Source organism: Pocillopora verrucosa, chromosome 5 (assembly GCF_036669915.1).
Source record: "Pocillopora verrucosa isolate sample1 chromosome 5, ASM3666991v2, whole genome shotgun sequence".
NCBI classification, from domain to species: Eukaryota; Metazoa; Cnidaria; class Anthozoa; order Scleractinia; family Pocilloporidae; genus Pocillopora; species Pocillopora verrucosa.
The window spans coordinates 24,203,493-24,222,965 of record NC_089316.1 but is presented as its reverse complement, the minus strand read 5'-3'; the positions used below and the strand labels follow the sequence as shown (position 1 = coordinate 24,222,965).

Sequence of the window (19,473 nt, the reverse complement as noted above, 5' to 3'; positions counted from 1 at the left end):
ATCAGTTTAGTAAGACTGGAGAATTCATGAAGTATCTTTAATAATATCAAAGTCATTCCAAATCTTACAGAAATTTGACAACCTGTCAGAAAGCCATCCATGGTTTTATTGTTCAGTGACTGAGAAATGTGTTCTTCCAAGGTCTTTTTGCTTCGTGTGTCACTGGCATTCATTTCAATGTACGTAAAACCCAGCTCTTCACAAACCAGGGTACATGTAGCTGTTGTTGTTTTTCCAACTCCTGGGGAACCGGACAGAAGAGCTGCCATAAAGGACGACCCATCTTGGTCTTTGTTGTAAAAGAAAGCTGTGCAAAATAAAAAGGTTTAAAACTGTGATTCCACTACTAACATACTAACTACATGTATAAGTGACTGTCGAGTAAAATAAATTCATAAAAGTTCATAAGTTACAGCTGTTTAAAAAATTGTATCTCTGAATGTGGGAATTAAGAAACAATCTGGATTCAATGTGAAAGGTATTTAGCCAAAAGCCAGACGACATTTGCATTACAACTCAATTTAAGGTCTTATGTAAAATATCTGTTGATGAAGGTTAGGTTCATTCACTGAACCCTTTTACTTCAAACAGCTCACTAGTACTTCTTACTGTCTGCCATAAAATTTTTATGATTTGGATAATTTGGTATTGGATCAACTAATAATCCCCAGATTTATATTTTTCTACCTTCTCATTACTTGTCTGATTGATATTGTATTGATATTGTAAGGGGAAATCCTGTCTTGGTCACTCATGTGAGATAAAGGGTTAGAGGTAATAAAGTCAGCACAAGAGCCACAGGTCTAACCTTGCCTATGCTTACTTAATTTAGTAGCATCAGGTGACTAGGAGAATTGCTACTCCCCCCCCCCCCTTGAAAGGTCCCCCTATCTGGTTACAACCCAAACTTTTTCATCTGCTTTCTCCAACAGTTTGCCTGAACCGTTTGCATACTTGCCTGAAGAGAAGTTACATGTACATGTATTTGACAGAAAAGCATCTTGACAATCAAGTGTACTCACATTTAGAGGCTAGTTTCTTTGTATTCTTTTCCCAGTCTCTCAGCCCAGTTCATCAACTTTCTCATGTTGCTCTTATCACCTTGCTGACCAATAATCTGCTTCACTGCACGAGGTTGATATTTTTCTACCCATGACAGACTTGGTTCTCCTGCACAAAAAAAAAAATTACCTTTACTGTCAAAATCTCATGTAGATTAAAAAAATTAAACAACAAAAAACAAAAAAACTGTACTTTCTTGTAACTCAATTTAAGTAACACAAACAAGTCTACAGGTGGAAGTACAGTAAAATGATCCAACAGATGAACCTAAAGGTGGAATTTAGAGTGGTGGTAAAACTGACGTGTGGGTGACTGGACAGAGGAGAACAAGGAGAATAAGTGACAGATAGAAAGACAGTCATTGGAAGAATGAACATACACAAAAGAGCAGACAGACAGACAGACAGACAGACAGATAGACAGACAGACAGACAGATAGACAGACAGACAGACAGACAGATAGACAGACAGACAGACAGACAGACAGACAAACTGAGTGACACCATAAATTAGGTAGATGGAAAAAGGGAAATGAGGATGAACAAATTATGTTATCAGTTGCACACTAGCCTATGGCTCCTATGACATTTTACTGGTACATGTATATCACACACATGCACATGTATTTATGTCATCAGTATTTATGTCATCATCATGTACAGTACTTGTATGCACACAAGAAAAATTATATTCACTAAGTGTACACAAAAGAGCAGACAGACAGACAGACAGACAAACTGAGTGACACCGTAAATTAAGTAGATGGAAGAAGGGAAATGAGGATTAACAAATTATGTGATCAGTTGCACAAAAAAAAACAACAACAAAAACAACAACAACAAGGAAATCACAGGTTTCTTGCCAAGTAATGTTTAGCTATTCAAGGAAGGAAATACAACCTTAAACCAGTTAAAAAGGTCTTTTAACAAAGAAACATTTAATGAACTCCACAGTATAAGTTTATGCTCATGGAAAAAAAAAACTCTTTTAGAAGCCAACAACAAAAAGAAAATTTTTCAGTTCTTGTTAGTTTGCTGTTCAATGAATCATGTTAATTTATGCAAATTTGCGGCAAGTTTCCCAGGTGTATTTGCAGTAACCTGCACCCAGATTTGTTATAAAAATTTAGGGAAAAGGTGCAGTGTATATGTTTATGTTCAGAGTTCTTTTTTTTCCCTCTTTTGAGCTGTGCATTACAATGTACCTTGGAAAGTTTACTCTTCCCAGGATCCTGTCCCACAACAACTTGACTCTTTTTCTTGCTCACTGATTGGGTAACTTTTCCACCATATCTTTGAATCAGATCTGCTGCCTCCTCTCTCTCAATACTTTCCAAGATTCCTGTAATAACAAATGGCAGTCAATTCAAACAGTTTTCCACTTCCTAAAAATTATATTATCAAGTGCACGCATAATTTAAGATATGCAGACAAATAATTAATTCTTCCCTTGAAGGCCTCTTAATACTGTCCAAACTGAAAAGTTATAAATGGTGAAAAATGAAAAAAAACTCTGTAGATACACCATAAACATTTCAGATCATTGTCAGCATCTGCACACCCACCCCTCCCCTAACTCAACAACCATCAACTGCTTACAAGTAAGGGTTAATGTTGGCTTTAACTCCCATGAGTGACCAAGACAGAACTTCTCCTTACAATATCAATACAATATCATGCAGACAAGTGATGAGAATAAATAATCAAGCAGGGGATTATTAGTTGATCCAAGACCAAATTCTCCAAACTAACATTACAAGAATTGTATGACAGACAGTAAGGAGAATTACTATTGACATCTCAGAAGTAAAAGGGTTAAAGCATGCATTTTACAATTTTTTCGTGTAAACTTTATCTGCAGATTTTCCAAATAAACCTTAATTCTAATAATCTTCATTTTCCTTTGTCTTGCATCTCTCATTAAAATTTGAAAGGATGGAAAACAAACCAGAAAGAGGTTTGAGAGATAATATGATTAAACTACCAGAAGAGGTTAACATGTAACTTCTCACGAGAATATCCATAAATTACCCAGCAAACAGGTAATGAGAATATTAAAACTCATCAGGCACAGGTAGTTGTGTTATAATGATCTAACAAATTCTCATTATTAATTTACAGAAAAATGTGTAGCAGATAGAAGGGAGAATTAACAATCAGATCTTGGTCTGTGAAACCTACCTAAGGGATTTCCTTTGAACCAAGTGTCCAAGGACCATCTCTTGCCATAAAACCACAGTAGCCAGATTTTTTCTTTTCCAATGAGGGTGGAACTTCATCCACTTCCTCTGATTTTGACATCTTTGGTGTTCCTTTGATTGGAGTTTCGTTATTGACATCTTTTTTATCCTTTTTCGGAGTAACAATTTTCTTTGGACTTAGTTTTGAGTCTTTAGCTGGAGTTTCTGGAACTGTGGCAGCTTTGGCAGCCAGTTTGCCAGCAGGAGTTGTCTTTGGTACTTCCTGAAAAGTCCATGAATAAAATTTGAAGTGAACAAAAGTTACATGTATATCAAACATTCTAACAGCCAAGAGTTGTCCTCACAAGGCAAGAGTTGTCCCAAATAGGAATGTTGATAGTAAAAGACACTGCTGCTTTGAAAAATGGAGACAAAGTGGCAGCATCTTCCTGGATTGTCAAAGTTAAAATCACCAAGAATGTACCTTAAAGTTTTGTCACCACTGTAACTGTTTAGTGTAAATTCTAGATACAGTAATGGTAGTATTTTGAGTGGTTATAGTACTGAAAGTAATGTTTTGTTGCAAGTATTGTAAGCAATGTGCATCTGAGTAAAAACCATCCAATTTCATAGTGGAACAGGTTTACATAATTATACAACTGACATGTACCACCAGTTAACAAGTTTGAGTAAGCTTTTAGATCTTATGCAAAGCCAAATTTAGTCATAAAATGTTACTGTTTCATCTTAAAGTACCTTATTCAAGTGCTTAAAGATACATACCATACACATGCAATCATATCAGATCCAATCAATTCTAGTATCAGGGTAGCACGTTTAAGCATTACCGTAATTTCCGGTCGTTTACCCGCACGGCCGATTACCCGCACCGGCCGATTATTGCATACGGCGAAAAAAAAAGTCAACAGATTACCCGCACTGGTGGATAACCCGCACGTTGTTATTCAACTTTTTGGTGGCGAAAACGTGACATTAAGGTGATACATTTCAGTCTTTTAAAAGTTGTCTGATCCAACTTTCTAAAACTTGAAAGCGTCTTTGTCGAGTTTAAAGGTCAAAGAAATTCAGACGCGTGCACAATTCTGTGTCAATATTAGCATGTACTTTATTGATAAGATTATACAGTAAAAACACTAGCGGCCCATGCCCAAATCTCAACGTTTCATACTTGACAGAATGCGAATTTGTGGCCACATTTTGTGCGAGCGATCGTTCAGCGCCATGTTGATTTGTTGAAAAAAAGCTGGGTGTGTATTAAAACTTGAATTATAAAGTACTGTCTGCAATTTCTGAAAAAATCGATATCTCCGGTTCTATTGGGCCTAACAAGTCCCTTAAAACGGGAAAATTCTCTTTAGCTCAAGCTAGTGTTAAATGGAAATTTGTTACTGATGCACCGGATATCTATGGATAATTTTTGTCACCATCAAGGTTTTGTTTTCACGCGTGCCGATAATAATTTGTTCGTCGCGCAACTAATTATGCGTGAAATAAACTCGAGTCGGCATCATGTTTTCGTGCTGCTTTGCGGCACTATTAACACAATAAAATTTGCTTGAGAGGTGGAAACGCATGTTGGTGATATTTTTTTTCAATTCAACTACCACTGGATTTTAAAATTGTCACATAACCCGCACCTCCCTATTACCCGCAGTGGCGCGCGTTTAATGCAAAATCAACAGATTACCCGCGGGTAAACGACCGGAAATTACGGTAATAGTACTGATTAATTTTGGAACAACAAAGGATGGTGATCAAAAGGCTTACAAACCTTTTTTTTTTCTCAGGGGAAGACTCTTTAACCTCAGACTTTGATTCTGGGAGGTCTTCCTTTCTTTTCTTTGATGGTTGCTCTGTTGTGTGATGGTTGACATTCCCATTTTCTCTTCCTTCTTTTTCTCTCCCATTTTTTTACTCTTCTTTTCTATTCACTTTGGAGTCTTCATTTCCTTCAGACTCATCAGATCTCTATTGGAAATGAAAACAAAAAATAATTCTTGATGGTTCTATAGGGAATCAAGGTATAATCATTAAGTGGGCTGAGCTCTGGATCAAGCTTAAAATTTAACCTCTCAAGAGTGATCAATTTTCTAATGTCTCTTAACAATACTAATTCACTGTCAAACAGCAATTTAAAGACAAGAAAGAAAATCATCAGACCAGAAGATATTGTTTGAGTGAACACCATATTCTCAAAGATATTGTCATAACACTTGTGTGACAGAAAGCAAAGAGAACTGATTTAAATATCTTAGAGGTGAAAGGAATTATCCCTTTAAGGGGACCCATGGTATCATTTTTGCCAAAACTATTCCTCAATTGGTCACTACACATTAATTTTGTGACATGGTATGTGTTCACTGTAGTTCATCCTGATATAACTATTACAGATTGGCAACGGGTCTACAAGGAATGTTTGATTAAGCCCAAAAATTAACATGTGATGCACGAATTTTATGGAAAGGCAAGATATGGTGAGGTTTAAAGTTTTCCCTGTTCAATGCATGATGCATGAAGTACTGTTAAAAATACACAGGATGCCTGATTTTTTCTTAAAAAAAAAAGAAAATTGTGGGCAAAACAAGTGTTGTTAGTTAGTTAGTTATTCACCTGTTTTCTCTTTTGGCAAATGTTTTCCTGGATTCCCTTTCAACTGGAGTAGAACCAAAGAAATCAAGAGCAGAAGTTGCTTTTTCCTCTTTACGTTTGACTGGACTGAAGCAAGAAAAACAATCCATGTGTTAAACATTTTAGTTCTACAACAATGTTACATTAAATTCACTCTTGATGGCTCAGTGTAACACTAATCAATAATGTTTTTTTCCTTTCTTCTTCCTCTTCTTATTTTCGTTTGGTTTTTTGTTTCCAGGCAATGTCATCATCTTCACTGCTTGATAACATCTGCCCAGTAAATTAACAATTACATATTTTCATTCACACAAATGTTAGATCAATGTGGTTCAGTGACAACAAAGAACAAAATTGGATAAAATCAAGGGGGGTGTTGTTCCTCGGAGCACAACTTTCTAACAAGACATTTTCTTTCAGCTCTGAAAATCAAGAGAAGACACCAGGTGTAGAAACTAATCCCCCTCTGCACAGCTATCCATATAATTTTAACTTTCACATAGATCATGCAAATGAAAAAGGTGTAAGCTCCAGTTAAAAGGTAATTGCAAGTATGTTCTTATGCCAGCTGTATTCCAAAATCGTCAAGTTAATTGCTCTTTCATCAAGTGACCCATGTTTGCTATGTTATTAGTATTGTCTATGTTATACATAATATTATTTCTTGTTATTTGTATTTCCTGTTATTTCCAATCTCGTAATTAGTCGTTCCGTTCTTGATGTATTATGTTTGTAATACTTTACTTTGAAACCACTGGCAATGGCATGTAAATAGAAGAGTTCAGTCAAATTGTCAGGAAATTAAACTCCTCTAAAACTTATTGCTGGTGTGTTGGCTATACCAGGCTTGTGGAAAAAATAGTCTGGGTAAGGTGAAGTCTCAAGGTTTCTTTATCAATTACCTTTCAAGTTAATCAACAATTTCATTTTCCCTTCAGTCTGGATAAATGAAAATTAACCAGTACTTGTCAAAATCGTGAAATAAGCATTAGTATTACATACTGCAACTGCTCTGCAGACTTAGTAAGCTGCAGTTTGAATAAATTAGTAGGGAATGCTAATATCCAAGATATTTTGAACTTGAGTGAAATTTAGGTGGCAGTGTATCACAACACACTGTTTAACCCTTAAACTCTCAGACATAATTAACATGTAACTTCTCCCTAGAATATCCATACAATATCCAACAAAAGAGCAATGAAAAAGTTGTGATCTTGATCTAACAAAAAATTCCTATGACAAATGTGACCATGAAAGGCAAAACAGACACTAACAGTTATCTGTTCAAACGGGTAAACCGTTCGTTATCCATTCGAATGACTAAAAAGATCCGTTCAAAGTGTTCGACAAACCATTTGAATGGTTTGCATATAATGTCTGAAATAAATTACCATCTGTTCGAAGTATTGTGACATCTGTTTGAATGTTCAAATAATTTATTCACCCATTTGAATGGTCAGGCAAACCGTTTGAATGTTTCAAGGACCATTTGTTAACTGTTTGTCATCCATGCAGTTTGCCATTCAAACAGTTTTCTGTTAGAGTCCGTTCTGCCTTTCAGGATCACAACTGTACAAGGAAATGTGCAATAACTAGAGGGGAGAATTAGCAAACAGATCTTGGGAATTTAAGGACGAAGACAAAATTGCTTCATTTTACAACCCTATTTAAGATAAAAACAAAAGGTAAAACACTGTAACTTACTGTACCTAACCTGACATACTCCAACAGACTATTGAAAATTACACCTACAAAGTTAGTTAACACACAGTACCACCCCATTTCTCACATTCCAGTCCAGAAAGATAAATTGGTTAAAACATGTTGTAAAATTATCTACCGTGTGCTGAATAAAAGATTCAAGACAAAGGAAATTTTACCATGTATGGCAATAAATACCAATTTTGGCGAAATAAGGTGTTCTCCCGCCCCCCTCCCCGAGAAGATAGATGGGAATGTGAATTGCACCCGAGTATATAGACACACATGTACATGATGATCGATTCAGTCAGACAGGGGCTGTGATATGGGCAGATCTTTTCTCCGTCACCTCTGAAGTCGAATTCCCTGATAACACAAATAGCTTTCTCTCTCAAATGCTACAACATTATCCATTACTTACCTTGGTTTTCGTTCGGCTCTTTCCTACATCTTGCTTCGATGATGATTTCGCAGTAGAATCTTTGCCGCGCTTATTTTCTACTTTCTTTTTTCCACACTCTCCGACATTTCGAGCCATCTTTGAAAATCTCCTGTACTTTATTCAGCGGTCAACCTACTTAGCTAGCTTCCAGACTCCTGCTATTTCTCTTCCGAGAAAGACAATAGGTCCTAAGATAAACATAATCTAATTCTAATTCACGGAACCAAATGAAAGGAGCTGTCAGACGAGGGAGGTTGAACCACGTGCAGTTGCCCCAGTACATTGCTTTGAAAACGGCAAATAGATCCACGGAGAACACTTCTCAGGGGTACGTACTCTGCTGTGGATGTCGATATTTTCATGAATGAATGCGCTCTAGATTGGCGCCCGCTCGTTCTGCGATTTGGTTGTTTCGTTGTGTTGTCGTCTCCTCCGGGTATATCGTTTGTTTATTGAAAAATATTCAAATTCGCAGCATGAAATTTGCAAAAAGTTATTTGAATTTATATTTTATACGCTGTCATTCAAAACAATATCATGTAATATGAAAAGACTCAATAGCAAAAAGAATACGTATGAAAGTTCTACCGATTGGACTTGGATGGAGCAAATGTGGTCGTGTTACGATTATTGCGCATTTCCCTAAACTTAAAATTACACTGGTTTGTAAATTTTATCTGCTTGACTGGTGGCAGATGATGGAGTTTATGCGCAGGATTGGATACAACTAAGTTAAAGAGTTAACGTTTGTAACACTGTCCTTGCACCTGTCTTTCAAGGATCTGATGTCATACAATGCATTCAGTCTCAATTGTAAAACTAGAATCGACCATGTCTCCGGAATTTTTTAGGGCTTACTGTAATTTGCCAAACGAAACGAAACGAACTGAAAATATGAACATGTCCGTGGTGTTCTTGGCTGAATTTTCACTACGTTCGCGAAGAGATCAATCTTCTGTATTTATAGGAAGGACTGCGCCATTTCGCCATAAAATGCAAATCTATAATTCAAATTAAAATTCCGTGAGGCTGCAGCTGTACAATTTCTAAGGTGTCAAGCATCGATGTTCGTAGTCGATGAATAATTCGATTGCGTGACATCAGACACCGTCCCTGAAAAATATCGCGCGACTAAAGTTGGTTTGCAACATGTTTCTGATCGAGTTTTTTTTTTTGGCGGTTTTGCGGGTTTGCAGTTGTGGATGATTTTTTCGACAACCTTGAGGTTTCTAATGGACCCTCTCATCCTTCCGTACAGTGGAGTTCCACACGGATTCTTGCTTTGCAAATTGAAAATCTCTCTTTCTAAAATTACAGATCTTCCTTTTCGTTCTGTTCCGTGTCTTAAATTAGAGTAGGCCATGTTTAGTTATTTCTTTTGAAATTGTATGAGGAATTCTTTTAATTTTTTATTTTTAATTTTTCTTTTATCTTTCTTGAAATAAGTACTGTTGTCTTTCTCACTTCACACTTGAATTTGGAACTGAAAGTGAGGGGAATGTGGGCTGAAAGTTGGGGTGTCTGTGTCAGACACCTTGATCCTGCCTTTGTCTGTATTATCATGTATTAACTTTTAAATTTTCCATTCAAGTATGAATTTTTAGTGTTCTGTAACACCTGTTTTTTCTTCTTAAATCCTAAAAATGTAACAAATTTATTTTAATCCAAAGATGTCTTTGTAAATTTTTTTTTGAGACATGTTGAAGGTTTTTCAATCTCAAAAATTATCAATTTAGGTGCCCCACAGTTATCTAGGAGAGTCTGTTTGATCTCTGCTGTCTTCCTCCAACTGTAACTGAAATAATGAAGTAACTTTCATCGAATAATGATGACAAAATTGTTTACATGTTGCAATGATTTGGTTTAGTGCCCTCCTTCCAATAAGCACCCCCTCTGGAATAAATGTCCCTCTCTGCCCTGTTTTAGGTCAGAAAGTTTGAAAGGTGATGATGTTTTGCTAAACTTAATCTGTAATTTCATGCTTGTACAATTGATAATAAATATTACATGTATTATTATTTTTAAGCTTGTCATAATTTTTATATTGGCCTTTGTCAAGCAAAGGGTCAAATCTGGACTTCAAAACTGCATTGGATTTCCTGGTTTGCTGATGTGAGAACAGAATTGATTAATAGAGCAAAAAGGTCAAGGCTTATATTGAAGGTAAGCAACATATAGTCTGATCATTGTGTACTTTTAAGTAGTTTTACCTAAGTCTAAGTGACAGTGTCACTTAGACCTAAGATTCTTGTAAGTTTCTCACTAAGATACTTATCAAGATTCTTAGTTAAGAATCTTATAGGATCTTGTAAGATCTTGTCACAAGATTCTTACAAGAATCTTGTAAGATCTTACAAGATCTTACAAGATCTTGTACGATCTTGTCACAAGATTCTTTCAAGATCTTGTAAGATTCTTGTACGATATTGTCACAAGATTCTTACAAGAATCTTGTAAGATTTTACAAGATCTTGTCACAAGATCTTGTAAGATCTTTTAAGATTCTTACAAGATCTTGTAAGATCTTGCAAGATTCTTGTAAGAATCTTGTGACAAGATCTTACAAGATCTTGTAAGTTCTTACAAGATTCTTATTTAAGAATCTTAATAAGAATCTTAGTAAGAAACTTACAAGTATCTTAGTAAGATCTTAATAAGATTTCCACCTGGGACCCAGCTACATGTACTTTTTTTCAAAAAAGTTGCTACTTGTAATAAAGGCAAAGGGGATGTGCTGCTGGTTTGGGTGGCATTTTCATGACTCACTTAGCTACAATGGGGTCACATTTTCAATAGAGTTACTAGAATGGGAACTAACACATTTTCATGATTTGGAAAATTTTCCTACATCAAAGTAAGGATTTACAAATAGGAAGTTTCAAATTAGATTGAAATGTACCAGAATATTAATGCACTGAAGATGAAAAGTAAAGTGTTCTAAATTCACGTAAACAAATGTGTTGCTTCATTTTAGGATCATGACCTACTTAAAAGACTTGGTTTTAGCTAGATAGATGCATCTATAAACAGAAATTGACTAAATTGGGATTGCAAAAAATTACATTTCTGTAAAGTGACTAACTTAGCAGGTGGGGTGTATAGTTGGCCACAGAATAGACTGTAGTAGGGCAGGTATTCCAAGAGGCCAGCAGCACATGGGTAGATGGGATCACAAAAATAACACTTTCCGTAAAGTGACTCACTTAGCAGATGAGGTGTATAATTGGCCAAAGGATAGACTATAATGGGGCAGGTTTTCTGAGAGGCCAGTGGTAAATACGCGGCAAAAATTGACCCAAAAACTCCCCCAACCTTGATCTATCAGGAAATTGTGCCATTTCAGTCAGAATATAAACACAGTGCAATAATATGAGGCATTCCCTTATTGAATGGGTTTAATGGAAGTGTATTTTTAAGTGAGCTATTTGGGTGCCACTGTTTTACTAATGTTTGTGTGGTTTCCTTTCAGACCATTTGATTTTTTAAGTGATTTTGGCAACAGATTCACCTTTGCTGTTATGTTTGGAGCCACTTCCAGCACATGCCTGAATGTGTTTTTACAACCAAAAAATGGAATTTTTCAGATGCCTGACCCAGCTGGATGGGTGTAGGGTAAGTGGTCATACCATGGCAACCTGATTTTGAATAAATTGAGTGTTTGTTTGTTTTGCTTTGTTTTTTCTCTCACTGTTAAAATCAATTTAAAGACTATAGTTGTAGCTCTAGGTTAACTCAGTTGCCGTGGGCCAGTATTAGTTTATGAACAAATTTTAATATAGTTATATAGAATTTAACATACAGTTTAAATGACTAAGAGGAAATACATGCATTGTCAGGGTTTTCAGGCATTTGGTTTGTGTCTTAGCCAGCTGTTAGCATCCGTGCAGTATTTGTTGCATTCTCCAGAGTTTGCAGCGTACTCCTTTGGATGTTAAGGCCCTGGGGCCGTCCTCATCCAGTGGTATACTTTATCAGTGCATGTGTTGTTCCACCATGTGCCTGTGTTGTGTTTGCTGTTCTGTAGCATGGGATTCTTGTCCTTGAGGATAGCAGTTCTTGGCGTTTTCCCCCCCCCCCCAACCCCAATTGCAGGATTTCTTTTGCGGGGTCTATTTCAGCAAGCTGCCAGTTTAGCGTTGGATAGGCCAGTTGGTGTTCTAGCACCTTGGGGTGTGACTGTAGTTGCAGCTCCTGGGCCCCTTGGGCACCTAGCCTCCATTTGTGATGAGGGTGTGAACTTGATATTAAGTTATTTATTTGGAATATTTAGACAGGCTGGCTCAGTTTGGCTTTTAAGAGCAGGTGTAAATGTGGGCCTCTATAAATGATAACAAGGCCAGATGACCACACTGGGAGCTACATTCCTTACTCTTTGTTGAAGTCTGTAAGTTCTTTTACTCTTTAACTCTCAAGATCTGATTATTAATTAATTCTCCCCTCTAGCTGCTGCACATTTGTATATTCATCAGTTATGAGAACTTTTCTGTTAGATCAAGAAAACAACTTCTACCTGAGAAGTCTGGGTATTCTCATCACCTGTTTGCAGGATAATGTAAGGATATTATAGGGAGAAGTTACCTGTTAATCATTTCTGGGAGTTAAAGGGTTAATGTCCCCTGCTTATAACCAGTACAGAGAAGATGTAGGAGAGTATGGGGCCTATGGTTTATCATCCTTAGCTGAGAAGACTAGAACATCTAACCATTTGCAGATGTTGTATCAAAGGCAGCATGTTCTTGTCAGTTATTTTAAGACCTGAGTGTTGCTGTGGTCTGGGGCTTGAACCCTCAGCTACCAACATAGCCATAACACCTTCACAATGTAGAAAGAAATCACAAGGACTCATCCAAACCAGTTGCTAGATACTTTAATCTGCACAATCATTCTTGGCAGCATATGGCACTTTGTGGCCTTTCCCTACATCTAGGCAGTTCAGAGGGCTGCATAACTCCAGAACAAAAATTATCTTTCAAATAGGCACTCTTAAGCCAGATGGTATCAACGAATGCTTTTCATTCAGCTAATATATTCTTGTTTTCCTGTCACCATATTCCCACCAATAACATAGCTCCATTTTCTGAATATAAATACACACACAACCCACAATTTCTTCAATTGCTCCGACGAAGGGCTATTGCACTCAAAATGTCAGCTTTTAAACCCTTTACTCTGGCCAATTTACACTATCAACTTAGTTAATAATACTTAATTACCCTGTTATACTCTCCCACTGATGCAGCACCACAGTTTCTTTAGAAATTTACCCCCCTTTACCTGCACAGCAGTCCAGCACTCAACACGAGCAAGCAGAAAAAAATTCCTCTGTTTTAATTAGTTTTTCAGATTATTGTCACTGTTCTTGTATACGGGATCCTGTTCTACCCATTTTTTGCTGTCTGACAACTGACACCAGACTGGCTGGGTCCTTGCTGGGTTTTCTTTATGTTACAATCAGGTGAGCTAGCTATTACTTTGTTTATGAATACCAATTTGATCAGACTGTGAGTTTGTTTTTGAACTAGCAAATACAGTACCAATGGAAATTTATAGTTAAGAGTCTAGAGAATATGGATAACATCAACACACACTGAATACATCAGAACAACAAAATTGAATCAAAAGATACAGCAAAATATGGCTAAAGATATCAACCAAATCTTGACCTCAAAGGAAAGAAGAAAAACAGTAAATAGCTCTAGAAAGGACAAAAAAAAGGAAAGCATTACGAGGAAAATAGCTTAACCGAAAACAATTCATAAAACGTGAAACCATGAGCTTTTCAAGCGCTCTTGATGGGGCATGAAATCGACTTTGAATTTCTTAGTTATCTGGCTGGCTGGCATGCATGTTCTTATTGGCATGGAGATTTGCATTGAGATCTCTTTTCTCTCTAGCCTACTTGAGGGGAGTTAAGAATTTACGTCACTAATGTTCAGGTACATTACTTACGTGAGGCAAGAATAAAGTATTAATGTTAAAAGTATCCCGACGATGGAGAGGCTCAGTCCCACGTAGGTGATAACTTTCAGAACTGTTTCGTCCTCCTCGGTGAGCTGTGTCAAAAAAGAAAAAGAAATTTAAAATAAAACATCGAGGTATTTAATTGAGCCCATAAAATTATAGAGTAAGGCAAAAATTATTTGATTACCTTTGTGCTACCGTCGTAGTCCAGTAAGACGGCGAAATGCGTCAAATGATTGCAGCTGCAAACTGTTTCTTCTGAGTTGCTTTTTGATGTAACTACATGGCATCCTTCCTCTGAAAAGCCTTCTGACCTGAAAAAAAGTAGGTCGACAAAGCGCACAAAATTGTTCATCGTTTTGGAAGAGGCGATGTTTGACAATTTTGCGCTAAGTTTTTCCTTCATTGTAGTCTTAGCTGCGAGAACATTTCAGTCAGACTTCCTCTCTCTAAAAACGCCAACATGTTGGCCTCCAGGGAACATCTTGCTAAGAACGTTCATTCATTCTCCTTCATACTTAAATCAATTTAAGAAGGAATAAATACTGAACAATAATATATTGCAGTTTTATTTTTACCTATTGCTGCTGCCACTCCAAAACATACAACGCTTCTCTGCTGTCAAGACCTGAAAATGGATTTTATCTTGTCAGGATAAATCATAACAACGCGTAACTACTAATTTTAATGTTACCTTAAGGTTTTTGAACTTAAGGATGACATTTTCTCCCAATTTATTTGGCTTGGGGTCCATAGTTATGGCCATTATCCTGGAGTTGATATACCTATGAAGAAATTATATTTGAAAATGAACCAAAACCAAGGAATCAACAAGCATATACTCTCGCTAGATTCAAGCGAATTTTTATTGAAGGTGAAATAGTCTGAGACAGGCAGGGAGACTTCCAACCTTAGTTGGAATTTTTGACAGTTTCTAAGGTCAGTTTAGTTGAACTTGGGTCTTACGTGTTTCTGCGTTGTGTGTTTTTGGGGAAAGGGACATACAATAAAATGAAAATAACATCACCTTTTGTTGGCTGTTTTATTCCTGATAGGTTGATCTGTCAGAAATAGGTCATGCAGATCCTTGTACACAAAAGCCACCACCAATGATCCTTAAAACCCCCAAGAATCAACAAAAAATAAGTTATCAAAAAAAAAATAATAATAAACCACAAAATTAAAATTTTTATCATGACATTAGAAGGAAGGCAAATGATTCAAGAAAATAGACTATGTAAACTAATAAACCGCATTTTTTTGAGGATTTATTTCAATACAGAAATTTCGATTGGAGAAACCAAGGTAACTAAAAGTTGTAAAGTTAACACGCCGGTTAATACGAACCATTTTCCTCAAAATTTGAAGAAGCGATATCGATTCTCGCTTGCCATCGTTGTTCCTCAAAGTGGAAGTAACTCGCATTCTGGCGATAGGCTTTTTGAATGGCCAAAACTGTCAAACCGAGCGAGAAGAAAGGTTTCAAAATTTTGAAGGATTTCTATTCTGTCTTATTGATTGTTTAAAGATACTTTCAATTTCCTTCACCGCAAAATTTTAAAGTATCAAACAAATAAAAAAAAACAAAACAAAACAACCAGATATCGATAATATTCAACAATAACGTTTCAGGCTTATAAATGAGTTCTTACATTATCTAGGAAATTATGCCGCTCAGTCGGTCTGTCAGCAAGTCATTAAGTAACAGAGAAATAGACTTTAAACCTAAACAGGACTGAAGGCCGCAACCTCACCCATTTTTGGGGACACGATCCTTTTTGAAAGCCTCATTCCACTCAAGTGCTGCTTTCCATAATTAAGAGCAAAATTCTCGACGGCCTCTGCCACCTCAAAGATGGATTTTCTTAGTGTTTTAACCTCTTCCGTGTTGGCCATGTCTTTTGCGACGTTCGCGATATTTATGGTGAAATTTTCAAACACACCTACAGCCTCCTGCAATGACGTAAAATATTTCCAGGTCATTAACTAGCCAGTCTCATATATACAATTGATATTAAGAAGGCGGTAAAAGTCTAGCAGGAGGCCCTCGATGGTGTCCAGGGTGTTCATTGTCAAAATAACTCTTTTAGGAGCCTGGATTATTTTTTCCCATTTTTCACCCTTTTCACCTCATATGGCTTGAATGGTGGTTTATCCTGAAAGATCAGATATTTACTTTTATGGTTTAAATAGATATATCAAAGTTAAAAGCCTTCAAGTTATGAAGATTGAATACCTTTATGGAAATATTTCTGGTAATGTTTATTCCGGATAATTTTGACACAGAAGCATTTGCCTAGAATTAAAAAAAAAAAATGTCACATTTATAAACAGAGAAGGTCCCGAAAAGTGACATGCATAGAAACGTAAATGACTATTTAGAACACAAACCAGCTCCTCCACTGCCCTTAAAAACGATGACAATGGTGTTGTTGACGATGGCGATGGCGATGGCGATGGCGATGGCGATGGCGATGGCGATGGCGATGGCGATGGCGATGGCGATGGCGATGGCGATGGCGATGCTGGAGATGGATGAGAGAGGAAAATCTTGGATTAGAACGAGATGTCAATTGAGCTGTTTCAATGTTTTACGGCTTTCCTCTTAGCACGATTGTATATTTTTCCAACTATTGGGAGGCAAATGACAGGAAACGGTTTAAAGGTTCAAAAATTCAAACTTGTCATATCGCTCAATTTACAAAACTTGGATGAAACAGATGTTTTATAATAAGTGAACGCTAGCGAGGATCACTTTGGTTTCCTTCCAATACAGGTTTTGCTAAATGTGTCATAACACCATATGTCGCCAATGTTACGAAGTACTCAACTTGAAGTGTGCTATGCCAACGGAAACTATTGGAATACATTACCTCGAACATCCCCGTTGTTATAATGAGGGAGGAAAAGACAAACGAGCTATGGCTTTTGTTAATTGATTATGTAGCTGAGGAAATGGTTTACTACTCAGCTATTAGCTTGATCGCGATACTCGCCGGTTTTAATTTCTGTGCATGTTTGTTGCACCTTACCCCATGGCATCTTCGATTGCGTTAAGCACCGGTGAAGTTTCGATTACATTGAGCACCAGCAAGTCTGTCGGGTCCCCCCTCCCTTATCATTTTGTACCTTTTATTTCTGAGAATGGGTTATTTATTGTGCTTGGGACATATTCCACGTCATTATAGTAACCCACTCCTCTTACCATATCGTTGTGTACAAGGTGGTCCAACGTAGTCTTGGTAAGAGCCCTGCCAAGAGTTTTGTCCAGGAGCTGAATCTGCTGAACAAATGTCACAAATGCAATACAGAGGAATTAATTATTCCAAAAAGAAAAGAAAAGATCAGATTTACACACGCGATTGCACCTAACAAACGGGCAAACTCCCAGAATCTCGAAACATAATTAATTTTACTGACAATTATTTTCCATCTACTGATTGAATAGAAGTGTGCTCTGATTGAACAGAGGTATACGTCGTTCATCAATACTCGTTACAGAAATTAAACTTAAGTTTGTTTGCCAAACCAGTACCGTTGATAATGATTTTTTTTTTGTTTTTTTAAACGTGCATGCGCTTTTGTTTCCTACACTTTCTCTTCTTCACAGGTGTCAGATTGTGACAGATGCATTTAAAGAAATGCCTCAAAGTTTGTTGGCAAGCCATTTGAATCACCTTTTTCATTATACAAATAAAAATATTTCGGTGAAGCCTCTATTTAACTTGCATTACCTCAGTCTGTTTCAACTACCATTTACTCGATCAAAAATTGTTCAGCTCATGCAGGATCTTGCCGTAATTACAGCCCTAAATCAGTAGGGTACACACAGGCACCCATACTTCGATATGTTTTGTTCAAAAGAACATGCATTCATTCACTGACATCAATGAAAACGCCTTGTCACTTATGGCAAGGGAAAATTCCGTTGGCTAGATTATCCCAATCTCAACGCCCTCGACAAAAGTTGTTAAATATACAATTTCCATCGCTGTTTTTCCAGCTGCAGGCGATGTAAAAAAAAGGAAAATTTTAGAGTCATCATTCTTTTTCGAAACATATGTCCCGGATTTTTTCATGGGCATTATGTTCAACCACAAATACGCGCTTAGAAGGTCGTTCATCGCTCACACGTACAAGTTAGGTGAGCTGAGCATATTCTGTGAACAATATTTTCACTTTTAAGAAGCAAGAACAATTTTCCTGACACAAGTGGAAGACTGTAATGTTTCAGCACATAGTAGACTTTATGGTTGGAGTGTGATCTTACCTCCGGGAATCTCGCAAATATAGGCATTTTTATCATTCCGAGAGATACCATTAAAGAGGCCTCTATTCCTGGATATTTCCGCACAATTGTCGTTACCATCTGGCTCAGAATCTCGCCATTTCGAAATGTTTAATTGTTCTCCACTCAGCCAAGTCCAAACCCCGCCTATCTTCCATAAACCAATGTGCCACGCACCAGCATTCCTAGTACCACGCTTCTGAATCTCGTTACTGATAAACTGCCATTCTTCTTCAGTTTCGATGGAGACTAAGTCAAATCCCTGGTCGTTACAGACACGCCTACTGTTATTCCAATCGCTTCCGCTTTTCGAAAATATGTAAGAGGAGTTTTTGAAACAGGTTGCTTGGCACTCTACGAGAAAAACCAGTACTTCAAGACTGGTACTCAAGACCTTGGGCATACATTCTTCGATGTGTTATGTTTAAAAGAACATGCATTTACTAAGTGACCTCAGTGGACACGCCTTGTAACTTGTGGCAAGGGAAAATTCCGTTGGCTAGATTATCCCAATCTCAACGCACTCGACAAAAGTTGTTATATCTACAATTTCGATCGCAGTTTTTCAGCTGCAGGCGATGCAAAAAAAAGGACAATTTTAGAGTAATCATTTTTTTTTTGGAAACATTTGTCCCGGATTTTTTTATGGGCATTATGTTCAAAAACTAATACGCGCTTAAAAGTTCATTCGTCGCTGACACATACATGTTCAAGTGAGGTGAGCTGAGCATATTCTGTGAACAATATCTTCATCTTAAGAAGCAAGAGCAATTTTTCTGACACAAGTGTAAGACTGTAATATTTCAGCATGTAATACACTTTATGGTTGGAATGTGATCTTACCTCCGGGAATCTCGCAAATGTAGGCATTTTCATCATGTTCAGAGATACCATTAAAGAGACCTCCATTCTTAGATATTTCCGCATAACCGTCGTTACCATCTGGCTCAGAATCTCGCCATTTCGAAATATTTAGTTTTTCTCTACTCAGCCATTGCCAAACCTCGCTTATCTTCCATAAACCAATGTGCCACGCACTAGTATTCCAAGTACCACGCTTTTGAATTTCATGTTTGATAAACCTCCATTCTTCTTCAGTTTCGATGGAGACTAAGTTACCTCCCGGGCTGTAACAGACATCCCTGTTCTTATACCAATTTCTTCCGCTTTTCGAAAATATGTAAGAGGAGT

General features: G+C 37.1%; 1 protein-coding gene and 1 long non-coding RNA gene across 3 annotated transcripts in view; one reads left to right on the top strand and one right to left on the bottom strand.

Annotated features, from left to right (window-relative positions):
* Window positions 1-20: 20 nt before the first annotated feature.
* Window positions 21-8,134, bottom strand: LOC136276823 (uncharacterized). Its single transcript, XR_010717436.1, has 7 exons — window positions 8,013-8,134; window positions 5,873-5,977; window positions 5,034-5,230; window positions 3,243-3,524; window positions 2,267-2,403; window positions 1,023-1,170; window positions 21-307 (listed from the first exon to the last, which is right to left on the bottom strand). It is a non-coding gene; the product is annotated as an uncharacterized lncRNA (long non-coding RNA).
* Window positions 8,135-8,251: 117 nt separating this feature from the next.
* Window positions 8,252-19,473, top strand: part of LOC131776306 (uncharacterized) — a 174,881-nt gene continuing 163,659 nt past the window's right edge. The window contains exons 1-3 of one of the 2 annotated variants that reach the window (XR_010717434.1): window positions 8,252-8,361; window positions 10,060-10,145; window positions 11,503-11,645. The gene's annotated coding sequence lies outside the window, so the exon portion shown is untranslated. Of the gene's footprint in view, window positions 8,362-10,059; window positions 10,197-11,502; window positions 11,646-19,473 lie in introns of both variants that reach the window. The other variant, XR_010717431.1, reaches the window with a different exon arrangement.